This window comes from Amblyomma americanum, chromosome 7 (assembly GCF_052857255.1).
Source record: "Amblyomma americanum isolate KBUSLIRL-KWMA chromosome 7, ASM5285725v1, whole genome shotgun sequence".
Taxonomy (NCBI): domain Eukaryota; kingdom Metazoa; phylum Arthropoda; class Arachnida; order Ixodida; family Ixodidae; genus Amblyomma; species Amblyomma americanum.
This window is the reverse complement of record NC_135503.1, coordinates 143,079,012-143,098,121: the sequence shown is the minus strand read 5'-3', so window position 1 is coordinate 143,098,121 and position 19,110 is coordinate 143,079,012.

Sequence of the window (19,110 nt, the reverse complement as noted above, 5' to 3'; positions counted from 1 at the left end):
ATCCATGGGGTTCTAATAGAGTAATTTACCAGCTCCAAAATAGCATTGGGGGATTCGTCGAACAGTATTTTAATCATCGCAGAGGTGACACGGTCAGGACCAGGAGCTGCAGAAGGTAACCGATTTATCACCTGGGAGAGCTCAGAAACCGAGACATTAAGGAAATCATAGTGATTCCCAAGCAGCTGTGGGCGAGAGAGCGCAGCCGAAAAACGGTGTTCCAAGCCTTTGCCAATTGCTTCTAATGACCCGGAAAGCACTTCTGGAGTCAGCACATTAGAGGGAATGTTGTGAGGCGGTGGCAGCCTGTTCCTTGACCTCAGAAAGCGAAACAAGGCTTGTCTGTTATTAGATTTTGATAGATGGTAATAATTCTCTTCATCATATTTTTCTTTTGCCCTAGCGACTGTGCGCTTGAAGGTAGCTGCAAGAAACTTATAATCGATCCAATTCCGGGGACATTGATTATGGATAAGTTTCTTCCAGGCTGCCTTGCGCCGCCTATAATCCTTTGAACATTCTGCATTCCACCAAGGGCTCATAGAAGTGCCTATGCTTTCGCATACTGTAAACTCTGATTGCCTCCGTACCCGATCTAAAATAGAGCACAAGCCTAACACCCTGCTCTCCTGAGACAAATTCGGCAAAGAGAGCAGTTCTGAACTGAGTGAACTTTTGAACTTGTTGTAATCGACTAAGGTGCAACTGAATCCGCCGATAGAAGTCATCGGACACACAATGTCAAAAGTGAGTGGGAAATGGTCACTGTTTGTTGCAGAGTCAACCGGAGTCCAGGAGGAAACTGCTACCCCTGGGGTTTAAAACGTTAAATCCAATGCTGATCAGGAGTGCCCACGGAGAAACGTCGGAAACCCGAGTTATGACAGTTTAGGTTATTCACACAAGCCCAGTCCCATAAACGCAAACCGCACTGGTCTGTTCGATAACCCCAAGTCAAGTGATGCGAATTGAAATCCCCAACAAGCAACACATGTGATCTGCTGACAGAGAGTAAGGAATCTAATGGCCGTGTGTCATGAACCCCAGATAGAAAATATACATTTGCGACAGTAATGGGATGGAAACCAGGAACTGAAAGTTCCACTGCCTGAATTTCGCAATGAGCGTCCACACGCTGAAACACCAATCGTGCCTTGTGACAGAATCTGGATGAAACCAGCAGAAGCAAACCGCCCATTTGAAATGAAAACTCTTTCGACAACCAGGTTTCTTGAAGCGCAATGACATGAGGAGAAAATCGATTTGAAAGACTAAATCAGTGAAGGCTGATTGAATGGAACGGCAGTTCCACTGCAGCACTCTCAGAGACCCGATTCTGCCGAGAGATCTGCAGCAGCAACTGCCTTTTCCAAAATGCTGTGGTGACCAGTTTTTCCTGAATTACTCTTTTTTGTTAGTCCACGTAAGCCTTGTTGTCGTCTTCTTCTTCTTCTGTTCTCTACCACTCATCTCTCTCCACCTCACCGAATGCTGCTGCTTCATCTTTTTTAGGACCCGCCGCAGTGGCTCAGTGGTTAGGACGCTCGGCTACTGATCCGGAGTTCCAGGGTTCGAACCCAACCGCTGCGGCTGCCTTTTTATGGAGGCAAAGCGCTAAGGCGCCCATGTGCTGTGCGATGTCACTGCCCGTTAAAGATCCCTAGGTGGTCGAAATTATTCCGGAGCCCTCCACTACGGCACCTCTTTCTTCCTTTCTTCTCTCGCTGCCGTTGCTGTGAGTCGTCTCGTTTGCGATCCGGTTTTACCTGTCTCGGCGTCTTGCGCTCATTAGCGTTTGCTCTTTGGCGTAAAGTTTCGCGGCCTCGTTGCGGTTGGCGTCGGTGGCCATTTTCGGGAGAGGAGCAGAGGGGAGGGGGGGGGGAGGTAGAAAGCGTCTGCTTCCACCGTTCTCCGCGGAGAGCATCGAAAATGAGATAAAAATGGCATATTGCAATTCACAGTAGAAGCGAACATTACGACGCGTTCAAACTTGTCACATTACACAGAACCGGAGCGTTAAGGCCACACTAAAACGTGCCTGTTTATGCTGCGCATCGCGGCTGAAGTTCACTAATTTTATGACAGTGCGCGACGCATCTATATAATAGTATTGTGTTGAAATCTTATGTGACTGTGGGCGGCACTGTAACCTAACCTTATATTTTAAGACACAATTCTGCTACCTTTACAAATTTCAGTCTGCTGGGTGAAGTCGCATTCGTGTGTAACTAATATTTGCATTGCTGGGAGGCAGCACAAATAGGTTTGCGGTCTGGTACGTAGAGCCAGTGCTGCTGCGGGCGGTGCTGTTAGCTGTCGCGGCGGCAAAGATGCAGCATAGTGGAGGTCATGTTATGTTCTCGCAATGATTGTATACGAACGGGCAGAAAAGCTGTTTTTTTAGCAGCTCAAGAACAGCAGACGTGTTAAAGCCGTGAATTATGACTTGCACATTTAACTGCTGATCCACAAAAATGCCATGAAAACAAAAAGCCTGTGCTTTGTTTGGTACCGACTGCTGCGACTATAGAAGAGCTGATCTCTGGAATGCCATTCCTGAAATTCACGTCGAAAGCTCTATTGATAAACGAAACGTAGTCACAATGAACTCTAGTCTAACGATTTTTTCTGATTGACGAATATTTTTCACACCATGTGCTGAGCACATATTATTTGGATGTGGATACAGTTACTACTACGAATTTCATAATAGTGACTTTTATGACAATCATTTAAACAATTTACGCCCATCTTTTTGTTTTTCACGGGTGTCATTAACTCTCCTATGCTACGAAATTTATAATTATGAACCGATATGTTTATAAACTTCGCTTGTACCGCCATCGGCAAATCGCATAACAAGCTACAGTAAAAGCGGACTACAAGAGCACGAAGCGAGCACCTCGCCTCTGCAACAGAGCAGAGGTACAGAAAATCTAGAACGGCTCCTTGCAGTTGGTTGGGTAGCGTTAGCTTAGAATCGATGGTAGTATATATCGTAATTCTGCTCAGCATGAAGTTTCCTGCTCGACTTAATGTTGCGATCCTGTGAGGCATTGTGTCCTTAAACGATTAAACTCTGCGCCTTATAAATAGGCGCAAAATCTGGAGTTATTTGTAGTGAGTAAATTCGTTTCAGGTTGAAGAAATCAACGACATACTCACATACGTGGTGCGCACAAAACAACTCCACGTTGTGCGTAACTGAAGAAGACTAAATCATGCGATCAAATCCATTTTTAAACAAAAAGTGATAAGGCGCAAGCTAATATTGTACACTTTTCTTCAGACTAGTCTGCACCACCTGCTGAAAAATGCGCCCAACATGGCCCGGAGCCCACGGCTAGGGACGATTACTGGGGAGCAACCACGATGACCTTTGATATTAAGTTTCTATACGTCTGCATTTCGCCAGCATTTTCAATAGTATTTCTTCTTAACAGAGCTAAACGCTCTCTTCACAGATGACGACTAAATTTATCGAAACACTCCTGTCAAGTGGAACTCATTACACACAAGCTAATGAACTCGGGACAAAGAAGGTATTCTGCAATGAAGAGCTGTGTGGTGAGCCTTGAAACGAAGCAGCGGCGAAACTGGACATCGTACACTGGCCTCGGCACATACCTGCTGCCAACGCTCGCATTAACTTCCCCAATCTCAACGGTGAGCAAAATCGTTTATCACAACCGAAGTTTCATGCGCAATTCTAAACTTGTTCCATTTTGCCAAGACTCTCATTTTTGAGTCGTGTATAACGAAGATTTAACGGCGCAGTCGAAATGTTAGGATGCGACAGTGAAAAAGTTTTTATAAATTTGCAGTTACTTCCCTCAGTGAGATTTGTCAACGGTTCACTCCATCAGGTACCACTTTATTTTGTTAATTTTTTCTTTTGCCATGTTTCACCCGCAGTCAACGTTGGCCCGTGCATTTTTTGAGGCGACAGGAAACAGCTGATATGCTGCAGAGAGCCCGTGCAATCGTCAGCTTGCAACCTGACACATCTGAGAGAAGTCCTTAGTGCTTTGTTTGCGCGTATGTTACGTAAAGGGCATTACGTATACAGAGACTTTATTCAAGCTGTTGTAGGATGTGCCGGTATAATCGAAATTACATGCGCGCAAAAAAGGCTACGGGATTTTGTTGTCGAAGCTCCACTCTGAGAGAAGTATACAGTCAGGCCGTAATGAAAAGCAAACAGCGCGTGCCAACAAAACAATATCCTACCTGTGTACTTGGCAATAACAAGCATCATTCATGTTTAAGGGCAAAAGGTCTACCGAAGTACATATTCATAAAATAGTTTTCTTTCACTCCCTACTTTATTCCTTCCCTTACGGCGCGGTTCAGGTGTCCAAAGATATATGAGACAGATACTGCGCCATTTCCTTTCCCCCAAAGCCAATTATTATTATTATAAAATAGTTGGAAATTTATATCTCCCTGCAAAGTGGAAAAGTAGGGTATATGCGCACTGGTGTTTCATTCCGGCATGACTTTGCATAGCAGTTTTCATGCGCTCCTTTAAAACACCATCAAGGACGCATCTTGAGCTTATTTTCAACTACAGTAAAATCTCGTTACTACGAACATCAGATTAACGAAATTTTCAGATTTACGAATTTTTTTAAAATCCCCGCCAAAATGCCTATACTTTCAATGTAAAAAACTTTCAGTACTACGAATTTCAAATTACCGAATATTTCAGAATAACGTATGTAATTTAATCTCGCATTCGTCGCAAAACGCTTCGTTATTACGAAGTTCCGTACCAAATCCCTGAAGCTGACGCCTGTCATCATCATCCGAAGCATCAGCTATGCGCTGGGGAACTCGTTGCAACGGATACAGCCCCAGCGGTATCGCCATCACGCGAGGCGGCGCGAGCTGCCGCCCGATACAAAGGGTAAGGCCATTATCATCCACCCAGCGTGTGGTCACATACGTACTGCGCAGCAGTGGCAGCAGTCTTAAGCCTATTCAGCGCAGTGTCACCACGTCGACAGCGAACGTTAGGATCTGCGAAGTTATCGGCGCTGTGATTGTGTTGTGCATTAGCTTTGCTGACAATGAGTTCTCCTGGCCCCCGCGTTAAAAAGAAGCGACGCCAGTTTTCGCTTAAAGAAAAAGCGGACATTCTGTCGCAGCTGCTGGAAAAAAGCAAGCGGACTTGTGCAGGGAGCTTGGCATTACACCGTCAACAATAGCAACGATGTTCCAAGATCGGGACAAGATCGTAAAACTACATCGAGTGTCGCAGCTGGCTCCCTCAAGAAAACGTCTGCGGCTGGGCAACTACCGTGGACAGCGACTTTCGAATTATGTGGATAGCGACAGCGCGGCGGCTACATCCGCGGAGCTCACCACCGAAGACATCGTGAATCAAGTGCGTGAGCAAGACGATGCCAACACTGGATCAGCGCACGAAGAGGAAGAGATTGTTTCCAGCTCGGATGTCCTAGTCTTTCTAGAGAAGACCCGATCATTCCTCGGGCGCTGCAAAGATGTCCCCGATGACGTGCACAGGAAGGTCGAGGATGTGGAGACGTTCGTCCTGCAGCGTTTGTCGTCTACTCGCCAGAAGAAGATAAGACTTTTTCAAGCAATAAATTGTAGTTAAACTGTGCCCAGCGTTATCGTTTATTATTTACTTACCAACACATAAATCTGCTGCAAAGGTACCTAATTTTAGTTCTTGAGATGCATTAAAGCAATAAATTGTAGTTAAACTGTGCCCAGCGTTATCGTTTATTATTTACTTACCAACACATAAATCTGCTGCAAAGGTACCTAATTTTAGTTCTTGTGATGCATTACTGACATGAAAATAATGGTTTTTCAGTACTACGATATTTCAAAATAACGATTGAAATTCGGCGGTCCCGTGAAGTTCGTTGTAACGAGATTCTACTGTACATATATTTTTCCTCAGATTGTTCTTCTAGAGAAGAATTTTTGTAACTTATGATCAATAAAATATTCCACTCATATTTAAAATTCGTTTTACTTCGCGTTCGTAGAGTGCTCCTTAGCTTTGTTTCTACATGTAAAACCTGACCACACTTCTTACTTAACTTTCTTTATAAAAGCATAGGTGATGCGATGACGCAGTAAGAATGCATATCTGGGGGGCAACATACTTTATGAAAATTTATCTTGCACTGCCTTCAACGGAGCTTGGGTTCGTCAGGAAACTAAACAAATTCGCGCTCTGTAAGCTTATTTTCTGGCATGGTATAAAACCTACCAACTTTGTGGAATAGTTATTTTGATAATGCACCTCCTAAATATTCTTGAAATGAGGGGACCTTCTTTTGCACTTCATTCATTAGCTACGCTGTCCATATGTAGGAAGATGTCATGAAACTAGAGTTATAGCAAAAACAAAATGTTAAATTTTTTCTTACAACATTCAGGCTCATGTTAAGATTCTAAAGGCGACGGCAGTGAATAAGAGTAGATAGGCCACTTTTTAAGTGTTTTGAAACTCGCTTGTAATAACGTGCAGTATATACGTGAGAAAAAGCGTTCTTGTGAAGGCATACTCGTTTCAGGCAACATAGCACACAATGACGAATTGCCGGTCTTGAGCAGTGCGTAAGCACGCGATATGTGCCGTTAAGCACAAAATGGTGAGAGTAGCCAACGAATGAGCGGAGGAATGTCTAATTTTTTCCTTTATACTTGGACTATAAATGACATTCTGATTTTCTAAAAAGCTAGCTATCTTTTGTAACGTTATCATAGCGCAATGTTATTTTTCATATAGCCGCGAGATGAAAAGTTAAAGTTAATTTTTGTAATTAGCTATTTAATAGTAATCATCATTATTTTACAAGCAGTCGCCAAGCCCATAAATGCGGCACAACAAGAATTTACTCCTTTCAGCTTCCTTTTAAATGTGTTTTGGCGCCCTACACAGCTCGAGGATGCCGCATCGAGTAAGTGAAAAACCTTTATTTCGCGTTTAGCTTCGGCAGATCGCCAGTCACGCATGTCAAGCGTAAGCGCTGAAAGCGCAGCACGCATAAAACAAGCGTGCAAAAAATTGCCTCCACTCACGCTTGGCTAGCGTTACTCCTCCTGTGAGTCATGCTTAGGAAGCGTGATTTCTCATTCGACACTCACGCTTACTAAGCGTGAAAACTCGCAACATTTTGAACAAGCGTGCAAAAAAATCATCGACACTCACGCTTGCTAAGCGTGAAAAATTTTGGAGTGTACTGCTCTCTAGAGTACTAAGGAACAGCCTTCAGTTCGCGCAAGCCCATCGTTTGCGTGATCATCACGATCAGAATCCTGACTACGGCCACTGCAGGGCAAAGGCATCTCCCATATCTCTCCAATTAATTCTGTCCTGTGCCAGCTGCATGCGTCCCATCTCCGCAAACTTAATCTTATCTACCCACATAGCAAGCTATCTGCCGCCCTCTGCTACGCTTGCCTTCTCTTGGAATCCACTCCGTTACTCTTAAGGACCATCAGTTATCTTGCCTTCACGTTACATGCACTGCCCAAGCCCATTTCTTCCCCTTGATTTCGACTAGGATGTCATTAGCGCCCGTTTGTTCGCTCACCCACACTACACCCTTCCTGTCTCTTAATGTAGCGTCTATCAGTTTTGTTTCCTCAGAGCGCTGCCTGATCCTCGATTTATGTTGAACCCCTTTCGTTATCCTCCATGTTTCTGCCCCATTCGTGAGTAACGACAAGATAGAGCCGTAGAAAACATTGTCTTGAGGGATATTGGTATAAACTGCTATTCATGATCTGAGAATCTACCATCTGTCAAACGCTTTCAATTCCATTCTTATTCTTCTAGTTATTTCTATCTCATGATCCGGATCAGCAGTCACTACCTGCCCCTTGCCACTTCCAACATCTGGTTACCAACTGTGAACTGCTGCTCCCTTGCTAGACTGATGAACATTTCTTTGGTCTTCTGCATGTTAATGTTTAGACCGACCATTCTGCTCATCCTGTGTAACTCATTCATCATGTTTTGCAGCTAATTTCCTGAGTTACTTAGCGAGGCAATTAGATCGCCGTTTGTGCCCTGTGTTTGTACACTTCCACAGGTACTAGAGGATTTTTTCAGCAGTGTGATTGCAGCCTGTGTGGTAGCAAGCCCACTCTATATAGTCTCCGTTGCGGCCGCGGATGCTTTGTAGGATCCGACAACGATCTGGTATGTGAAAGCAAGATAACCGCTGGTCATTAAGTGTAAAAGACTGGACTCCAAGAAAAGGGAAGTGTAGGAGGGGGTGGCATAAGTTAGATGGGATGATGAGATTAAGAAGTTGGCAGTGATACGGTGGTCACAGCTAACGAAAAAGAGGGTAGTGGCAGAGACACGGGAAAGATCTTTTGTCCTGAGTTGGCGTGGTCATGGTTATGAACGTGATGATGACGGGGCGAGTTGGTGTATTTTTGAATGAACAGCGTCACAACGACAACAGCACAAGAAAAAGACAACGTACGCGTTCTTTTCTTGTGCCGTTATCTTGGCGTCGCTGTTTTTTTCAACAATCTTCTAGGAGCTATCTATATTCTCTTCGCTAGAGTGTACCCATACATTCATTATTTGATTTTTTGTTTAGTGTAATTTTGTTTAAATTAATTTTACCTTCTTCACTTTACCTGATTCTTGCATTTGTTAATTGTCAATACTTGGAGCGCATTATCTGTTTCACAATCTTTAATTTTAGGGCTGCAGTTGTTCGTTCGATATGTACGCGAAACGTGGCGTCTGACCCCATAACTTAGAATCCTTACGCTTGGATCAAATGCAAACATACGAGAATGGAGAAAAGAGGACCATGAGAAATTACACATGCAGGAATACAAAAATAGAGACTGGGAAAAGAACGGTTTGGTTTGGTTTATGGGGGTTTAACGTCCCAAAGCGACTCAGGCTATGAGAGACGCCGTAGTGAAGGGCTCCGGAAATTTCGACCACCTGGGGTTCTTTAACGTGCACTGACATCGCACAGTACACGGGCCTCTAGAATTTCGCCTCCATCGAAATTCGACCGCCGCGGCCGGGATCGAAAGGGGAAAAGAACGCCTCTGTCAATTAACAACATTAGTTTGAGGAAACAAAAGACGCAGTAGCTGTCATATTTAGCGGCGGGCGAACATGGGTTTCTTTCTGAGGCGGTGGTGGAAAGCATTTATTTTTGCTTATTTATAAAAAGCAATTGCTTGGACCGGGGCCCGGTCCTCACAATCACTAGGAGGTGTTCCTAGTCTGGGACCCCTGTGGCGTCTGCGACGTCCTGAGGTATTGTCACCAAGGCTCGTTGGTCCTCTAGAGTTGAGCGGTCGAGCAGGGCAGCCTCCCAGTCCTGTCTGGTAGGGTGGGGTGGGGGGTGGGAAAGTAGTTGGGCAGGACATGATTATACCATGTGGTAGTGTCCGCAAACACTTCCGAGCAGTGTGCACACCCGCCCGAAAAGGCCGAATTGAAATGTTTAAACACTGCCGGGCACAGTACCTTGTTGGTGTAGAGGCGAAGAAGCCAGCGCTCCTCCACTTTCTGGAGGCCTTTACAGGGGGTGGGTACCGGCCGTGAGTGGTTTGATACAGATCTCCCGAAAAGTAATAGCCGGATTGAAATCAGGAGCCGGATCAGGCAGCGGGAGAGGTGATGCCCGGTGGTTAAGCGCGCGGGTAGTAGCGCCCCCTACCTTATTCGCCTTTATCGCCGCACGGAGGATTAGGGTTTTTAATGAAGCAGGAGAGGCCTGCCAGGCTGTTGACCTGGCATGCTACTCCAGGATCCCCGCATGTGCAGGGCCAAGACACCGCTGCAGTGGCGAAGTGGCTAGTGCGCTCGGCCACTTAGCCGGTGTACACGAGTTGAACACCACCGCGGCGGCCGCGTTTCGATGCAGGCAAAATGCAAAAGGCATCCATGTGCTGTGGGATGTAAGTGTACGTTAAAGATCCTCAGATGGTCCAAATTATGCAGAACATTCCACTACGGTGCATTTTTCTCAACTTTCATCTTTGTCTCTCGTTTATCCCTCCTCTTACGCCGAGGTCAGCTGCGCACCGATGTGAGAGTTACTGCGCTATTTGCTTTCCTCAAAAACCAGTGTTTCGTTAAAGATCCCTAGGGGGTCGTAATTTTTCCGCAGCACTCCCCTACGGCATCTCTTCCTTCCTTTCCTTCTATCCTTCCTTCATGCCTTCTCTCACGGCGTGGTTCACGTGTCCGTCCAGAAGTGAGACAGATATTGCGCTACTTCTTTTCTGCAACAACCTATTTATCAAATCATCTTAGCCATGCTTCGTGGCTCGTTATGCTACGGCAGTATTTGAAATCGCTTGAATGTCGGTGGAACTCTCGTTATCACGCTTCCTAACGTTCCCACTTCCACGCCTGATGAAGGAGCCCCACCATACGCTTAGAACAATCCCCCTTCCGAACTTTACTTATGACAAAGGCTGCACGCCTCCCGATGTATCACAAATCAACGCCTATCTCCTATCACCGTCGTCGTTCCGCTACAACGCTTTGTGCCATCGCTTCTCATTTGCGATTTTAACATTGACGCCGACCACTCTGAATAAGTACTTTGCCCCTGTTGCAGGAATACAAGCGTACAGTGCCAAATTTTGCAGCCTGCGACATCGTTCCTGCTCTTGCTGCTCCTCGAAAGCCGAAGCTCTGGTCGGTAGCAGTCTCGCCGCGGTGGCTCAGCGGTTAAAGCGCTCGGCTACTGATCCTGAATACCCGGGTTCGAACCCGACCGCGGCGGCTGCGTTTTTATGGAGGCGAAACGCTAAGGCGCCCGTGTGCTGTGCGATTTCAGTGCACGTTAAAGAACCCCAGGTGGTCGAAATTATTCCGGAGCCCTCCCGCTAGGCACCTCATTCTTCCTTTATTCTTTCAATCCCTCCTTTATCCTTTCCCCTACAGCGCGGTTCAGGTGTCCAACAATATATCAGACAGATCTGCGCCATTTCCTTTCCCCGAAAAACCAGTCAAAAAAAAATTATTTCTGGTCGGTCGCATGTGGAGACGATAGCTCTTCTGTGTGTTCTCCAAGCCTCGCCCGGTGGACATGGCGTGCCGCAGGGCTCTGTCTTATCACCATTTCTGTTTAATGTGGCCATGTCGGTGGTGCCGGCCTCCCTCCCTACGAGCGGCCGACACCATGTGTACATGTCCATATATGCAGACGACATAGCTCTGTGGTGCCGGGGACCACCGGGCGAGGCGTTACGCGTGCGGGGGTGCCTTCAGGGAGCTCTGACCGCAATCGATGCTAGCTTGCGCGGCCTTGGTCTGTCGCTGAGCGCGGACAAATCGGTGGCCATGGCCTGCGTTTCGCGCTCGCGCGCGCACCTTGCGCCACTGTCACTGGACGGGACTTCGATTCCTTGGCGTAAATCGGTGCGGTACCTTGGCCTGGACATCGACTGACGCCTTTCCTTCCGCCCCGCGGCGACCAAGGCCTGTCTGCAGATGAAGAGGATCACCGCCGTCGTGCACAAGCTCACCGCTCGTGGCCAGGGCATCTCCCAGCAAGCCGCGCTGCGGCTATACAATGCCGCAGCTTTGGGGGCGGTGCTCTATGCGCTGCCGCTCGTCACGGTGCATAAGCCCTGCTGGAAGAAATTCGAGTTCCAGCACCGCAAGTCTCTGCGCGTGTGCCTAGGCTTGCCCAAAGACTCGCAGTGCGCCGCAACGTTGGCCGAGGCAGGAGCGTAGCCACTTGAGCTCCAAGCAGCGTGCAGGGCGCTGAACCACATCGACCGGCTTCACCGCGCACCGGACGGCGGCTCCCTGCTGCAGCGTATGCGCTCGCTCTCGCGCTCACGAATGGGCGTGGCGCTGCTCGAGTATGAGCAATTGACACAAGGCCCACCCCTCTACGGCTCCTGCGCGCCCTGGCCTGCTGCCTCGGAGGTACAGCGAGAGATCGTCGGCATTGCGGGAAAGCGGAGCACACCCCTCTGTGCTGTGCAGCACCTGGCCAGAGCCGTCATGCACGAGGAGCTGCAGGACCATCTCCTCGTGTACACCGACGGCTCAGTGGCCCGCGACAGCTGCTCCCTTGCCGCGGCGGCTACCTTCCCCGCCCTACGACTGCACAGCCAGCAACACGCAACCTTCCTGGGCTCCTCCACCACGGCGGAGTTGATGGGGATCCGGCTCGGGCTGGACCTGCTACTCACTCTCGGCCCTCCGCCGGCCAGGAGGGCTCTGCTGTGCGACTCCCGCGCTGCCCTCAGCCGCCTGCAATCTAACGGCCGCGGTACCCCACTAGTGCGGGAAATTCGCTCGCGCATCGAGCGCCTCGCGCAGAGAGGATGTGCCGTGCGTGCACAGTGGGTGCCTGGTCACTGCGGCATCGCCGGCAACGAAGAAGCTGACGACCTCGCGACCGCTGCACACCAACTACCTGCCAGCGATCTGCCCCTTGCGCTGGAGGACGTGCGTGCAGCCATCCACGACCATCTCCGAAGGCAGCACCCCGACCCAAGTATCGCAGGACGTGAGCGCATCGACAGTATGACCGGCTGTCGCGCACTCACACGGTCACAACGTGCAATGATCCTCCGCGCGCGCATTTGCTGCGTGTGGCTCGGGGAACGACGGGTGCGTCACGGAATCGCGACGAGTGATGTGTATGACGGATGCGGTGCAGTGGAAACACTAGAACACCTGCTCCTTCACTGTGCCGCGTTCGCCGATGCTCGTCGCGATATGCTCGCGGCCTATAGGGCGCACGGCATACTACCAGACTCCATAAAGACGCTATTGTGGCTGCAGAGCAGTGCGCGCACTCGTGAGCGAACCTTGGTGAGCCTCTGTGCATTCCTCGAACACACGGGCTTCACGTCCCGTCTGTTTTCCGTCAGGTAGTTGCCCGCAGTGACTGAACGCTTCGCGAGTTCTACCTTGAACGATTAATAACTGGACGCCCCCCTCCAGTTGTAACCAACACAGTGCTGTGCGCGTGTGTGATTTAATTACTCTAAAATGAACTAATCACGTGCACAACCTGGACACATTTCTTATTGTGTAAATAGCTTGTACATGTTACTTCTCCCCCTATCCTCTCTTCCTGTCCCCTCACCTCTTTCATTTCATTTCTCCATTCTGCCTGCTATCATTTATTTCCGCTGCCCCAGATCAGGTGCTTCAGTATCGATGGCAGATGCCGGGGCTAGCAAAAACCTTTTCCTTCCTTTTTACTATTATTAAAAAAACCACTACCGCCACCACCACCTGTGAATTGGACAACGTACCAGAATCCACCGCCGATGTCGAAGGCAGTCTTATACGATGTCGAAGGAGGTCTTATACGTTGAGCACCTAGAGTCAGCCGGCGGACATCAGCATCAGAGGTCGCTCGTAATCGACTTACCTCTTTGATCACCGGGCCAAATCGGCTACGCGCAACATTTTACCTTTCTCTGATCTATGAGAGAACCTGATGGTTCTTCGCTCTCGGCAACTGGGCGATGTTGGGGGAGGTCTTCACATCGATAATAAAACTGACGCTTACATTTTACGATAAATTCTTCCCACAACTCTCCCCTCCTTCGTAGTGCAGCCGTCTCATTTAGGCCAGAAATTCACGCTGTTGCTGTTCAAATCAATCGCCGTTTCACAAATAATTTCCACCAGACCCATGTCCTTACAGTACCCTAATTACCCCAACACCCTCCTCCTCAGTGAAGAGAGTCGAGCACCTGCATGTATATTTTTCGGCATTAAATTATGTTTTCTTCTGTCTCTCGCTTTGACGCGACGCATGCCCTTCACCTCCCCTTCTTTAAACTCCCTACCCGCCGCAAACTCAGTTATAGAATCCCAGTGATCGGCACTTGACAGGCCTGTACAGTTTCTTCTTTTATGTTCGTGTTATCGTTATTGCCCCGGCTCACATCATTCCCGCTGGCAGAGCGGTTAAGCAGGTCGGCTACTGAGCCGCCGGACTAGGGTTCAATCAGGGCCACGGCGACCACTTTTTTTGGAGGCAAAACGCGATAGTCGCCTGTGTGCTGTGCCAACAAGTGCTCGTGTATATGCTAGCATAAACCGGAACACTAGTGCGATGACATTGCGGATTAGAGATGCTCAGGTGGCGGAAATATTTGCGGAGTCCTTTTGTCCGACACCCCCCTCTCTCTTTCTTCTTTGACTCCTACCTTCCTTCCGTGCCTCACGCCGCTGTTGAGGGCTCCACCGAGAAGTGGGACAGTAACTGCTTCCTTAATTTAGTGAAACCTAAAGCTGGGTGAGTTGATTCTTCACGCTGTTCCTCACTTTCCCAAAAACCAATTTTGTCCGGTGCATAACATGCTTTACACTGAGTCTTTCTCTCCGCCATGCGCGTATACAAAGTGAAAAGAATGCAAGGGGAAGGGGCAAGGACGAGAACAAAACCGTACGCTGACTCAACACTAATTTAGACCGACCGCATTGTTGTGATGTTAGTACCCGATTCACGCTTATACAAGAAGAAAGCTCCGGAAATGCACTGAAAGAAAAAATTAGGAATAATTTAAGTTGGCTCGTGCAGATAGGTTAGCCCATTCTAATAACAATCTTGCTATGCTCATTGAAAACAGTTTCTATAAGCTAGAAAGGAACTTAAACTGATGTGAGATATCGGCATCAATGGTCAGTTCCGCATGTAAGCAGCGGAGCGTCGACAGAGCGCGCTTGCAAAATGATGATCACGGGATCCATTTCGGGGTGAACGTCAAAAGTTTGGAACGAGTGGCAGGATGCCCATTTCTACACGTTTCTACATGCATGTTTCTCAGGAATAAATGCGTCTTTTGTTTCCGCGCAATCGTTACCACTACCAGGAAGAGCGAAATTTCATTTTAATACGGACAAAAATTGGATTGATCTCCCGTCAGTGTGCTTCCAAACTCACTACTAACTTAAATTAACGCATCCAAATTTTACACGTGAGCGCAATAGCAAACTCATGCTTATAGTGAGGAGAGGGGGCCGCTGCCAGACCGCGAACGCTAAAGACTGTGACGCCATCTAGTTACAACTCAAGGCACTTCAACTCGGCGATGCGAAGGGCCATGCGAAGGGCAGTTTTTTCATCGAAGACGCATTGGATGAAGCGTGCACTGTAGTAAAATATAACAAGTGCGTTATGCAGAAATGTAAAACTTTCGCTGGGGACCGGGGGGAGAGGCGTAAATTCCAAAGGTGTAGACGGAAATAGCAGCTACAAGCATCATAAGTAGCCTGGCGGAGACGGGTGAGTGGTTGGAGGCGCCAGTCAAGCGTACTACTGGTTGAACCGCTAATAAGGGTAGGTTTTAATCCCACTTGCAGCCAGATGCGGTCAAAAGCACTGATTTTCGCATTTTCTCCTTCACCCTGATTTTATAAACCTTTCCTGCCGTGCCTAGCCCTCACCCTGACTTCGCAATTCGTTCCTCACTCTCACCTTCACAATCAGCAGTTTTAACACTCGAGTTACCGATATATGCCGGTGCGCTAGGCGCAAACTATGGTACATTGCGAAGAGTTTCGGCTGTTTGGAGCCAAATGAATCTCTTAAGCGTAGCACTGTGATGTTCCCAATAGCTGTCACCGAGACACCCTGGCAGCGTATTGGGGCAGCGGTTTCAGTTTCAGAGGAGATGCCCTCGGCTGATCGTGGCAACCTCAGCCAGAAACCAGCCACCAAGTCATAGCGGATGGCGGGGCAGTGCCCAGCTTTCACGGGTAGCAAGCCAGAGGATGCACCGGAGTAAACGGGCGGTTCAAAAAGGAAACGAACTTTGTATAACAAAAAGACGATACAGAGAAATTTAGGATCACACGTAACAACACATGCAAAATGATTCCTAAACAATGCTATTGCAAACTCACACTAGATATAGGCTACAGTACAAGAGAGATCTTGCGCCCCAAGTGCCCTAATACACGAGAGAAACTAACAAAACAGAACGCAATTGGTTCATCGGGCACTGCTACAGTCCGACAACCGAAGGACCACGATAGGGCCCCCAACACTGGCGCTCACTCCCTCGCAGGTACGTGGCTGGGCGAGTGGAGTCGAACCAGGAGTCGTGCGGGAGCGCTGCTTCGAAGCTAGAACTACGGCACGGGCTTACCGACGGCGCTAAATTTCCTTCCTGTGTGAGGCGCACCGCGTCTGTTCGTAAAACTCGCGCCAATGCAGATGCGCACATACGCACAGTATTAACCGTACAACCGCCCTCTCCCCCTGCCGTCGAGGTTCGCATCCATTGGTCAGGCAAGAAAACAGTTTTCCAGAAAGCCCGAGCCACGTCTTTCCAACCCGGCGCAGCCATGCGCGAGTGTGGTGGAGAGGGCATCAGACCTTACGGTTATGCGCTCTCCGTCGGCAATGAGTGCAATTTCCAGTAAAGTTCTCCAATCGTCTACGGTGCGCGAGGGCGAGATTTCTTCAGCGCCACGCCGGCTTTCCAACTGTCCAACTGTGCGCCGATATTTTGTGACAATAGTCAAGAATTTTCGCAAGAAATAACGGACGTTGTGGTTGATGCTGTGGCCTATCACTCTCAAAAGTCGAGTCAGTCTGGTGCTTCTCCCGGGAGCGGATAAAATGAACTATGCCAGGAGAATGAGGGCCGTGAAAGGCGCAGAACGCTTCTCACGACGCCCCAGGTAGCCAATCAGAGCCGTGTGCCGGGAGAATTTCAGCCAGGAAATTCTCCCTGCTGCCAGTAACAAGAGGCACCGCTGTAACTAATCGGGCCAAACAGATTACGGATGCACACTCCATAAATTGGGTGGGAAGGGAGCGATAAACTATTCATCCCCACATGCGCAAGAAGGAGACGCGGACCGCTGCGCTCTACACGCGCTGAGCTACACGGCACATAGGAGAACAGAGCACTTCACCCCGAATCGAGCTTCGAATAAACACTGGCAAACAACGTGACTACAAAATCGCAAGGCATTGAAGCGTACGCGACTAACGAATTGCAATGAGACATAAATAAAAAGAGAAGCTTTAATATATGAGGTTTCAAAGTCCCAAAGCGACTCAGGCTATAAGAGACACCGTAGCGAAAATCTCCTGAGATTTCGACCCCTTGGTGTTCTTTAACGTGCACTGACATCGCACAGTACACGGACTTATACAATTTCTCCTCCAACGAAATTCGACCTCCACGGCCTGGATTGAACCCGCGTCTTCCGGGTCAGCAGTCGAGCGCCATAACCACTGAGCGACCGCGGTGGCCGACAGAACCAGAGGCATGGTAGAATTACCACAAGGATAATGATCGAGAAAAATATGTACAGACATAAACAATGCTCGAGATCAGACGCAGCGGGCACGCTTCGCGCATGCATTTGAGCGGGAGATCGCGCTTGCCGCGTGAAATTCAGGTCAATTTTCGAATGCACATTAAAAATCCCTGGGCCCAGATCTGAAGCTCCGGTTTCCGTCTGGCCTGCCACGACGTGAAGAAACTGCTTTTTCACCTGTGGCTTAGTGCAGCTTTAATCGACCATTACTCTTTCTTAATCAGTACGGCTGACAAACCTTTATGTGCCGGAAGAGCAAGGTTCCGGGCTAGCTGGTAGTGCATTTAAACGAAGAAACAGCGTGATAAAACACGGACAGCGCTCGTGTGTGTCGTTTCTTCGTGTGTCTGTGTCTCATCGCTCTCTTCGTTTAACTGCATGTGCCATTTGCGGGTGTGACGAGACTATAGCCCACATTTTTTGTGAATTCTCGGCCTAGAGTGCCGAAAGCCAGTCACTCTGCCGTGCGCTGGAGCGTCTAGATGCACGCCCACTCGCAGAAATGAAGACCCTCGGCCACTGGCCACAGTGATCGTCGGATCTGAAGACCTCTAAGGCACTGCTCCGCTCCTTGCGAACTTCTGGCCTGTACGATAGGCTGTGACATTACCTAATGCTTGCTGACTTTGCATACTGACTTCATTTTTCTGCTAATCTTTACTCCTTCATCTCTTAAAGCGATAGCTGTTAGGCGCCCGTCCCTGCCTTGCGCTTCCTACGGTCTCGTCCCGTCGGCGCAACCGGTAGGTGCGTTAATCACATCCACCCGGTGGGTGGATGTCATTAACGCACTCACCTTATGTCACGGTCAACCTGGCTCGCATAAGCGTATGGGTGTCTCTGGAACAGCCGCCTGCCAGTGCAAGGGTGCATCGCTTGACCACTACACCAGTGGGTCATGAGGTAAATGTATATACTTTCTACCTCAAAATAACCCCAAAACATAACGCCTAAACAGCTGTCGCTGAATCTCGGGTAACATAGACATAGCCGCCCTGCGAGTTTTTTTTTATCCCTCAACTCTTTCCCTCCGTACACGGGAGCAAAGCGTTTATTCTTCCGGTTAACTTCCCTGCCTTTCCTCTTCCTTCTGCTCTTCTTCTTTTTCCGCGAATGCAACCAATATGATGCTCACGCAGTGGTCTTCGGCGCTGTAAATTTTGAAGGATTCTGTACTTCTCTAACGAGTCGATAGACGCATTTTCTGATTATGGAGCAGCTTCCAAAAAGTGGCAGGCAGTCAGAATCCATGCAATAGACACAGAGGTGCCCAGAATAACTTTCTCCGCGTTTCATTAACACGATATTGTTAAAGGTGCCGTTCAGTGGCAACCCCAGCGTTCGTGTGTCGAGAAAAGGTGGTCCACCTACCACATAGGCCACATAACCTTGTGAAGTTGTCACAACGTGCCCATCGGAATGTAAGTAAACCGCACACCGTGGCAAGTGCCAGTTAAATTAATGACTGATCGCGAGAGGATGCTCGAGAGGAGCAATCCCTCACAAGCCCCACCAATGGCTATATTTGAAACAGCCACCAGCGGGGGCAGTGGCTCATCTCTTAACTGCTGCACCACTGCGCCAGCATTGAAATGAAGACTCACAGCTATCTATGAATGTAAAGTATAAACTGGTTAATTCAGCATTTATAGACATGTAAGCCGAATATGGGCGACAGCAAACAAGTTTTTTCGTGGGAGGGATCCCTAATGCTATTGCATTGTAACATAATTGGTAGGCTAAGTGTTATGTGACGTTGAAAGAAAGAATATTCTTCGTGTCTGCGATGTAATACGCGAAGAGGA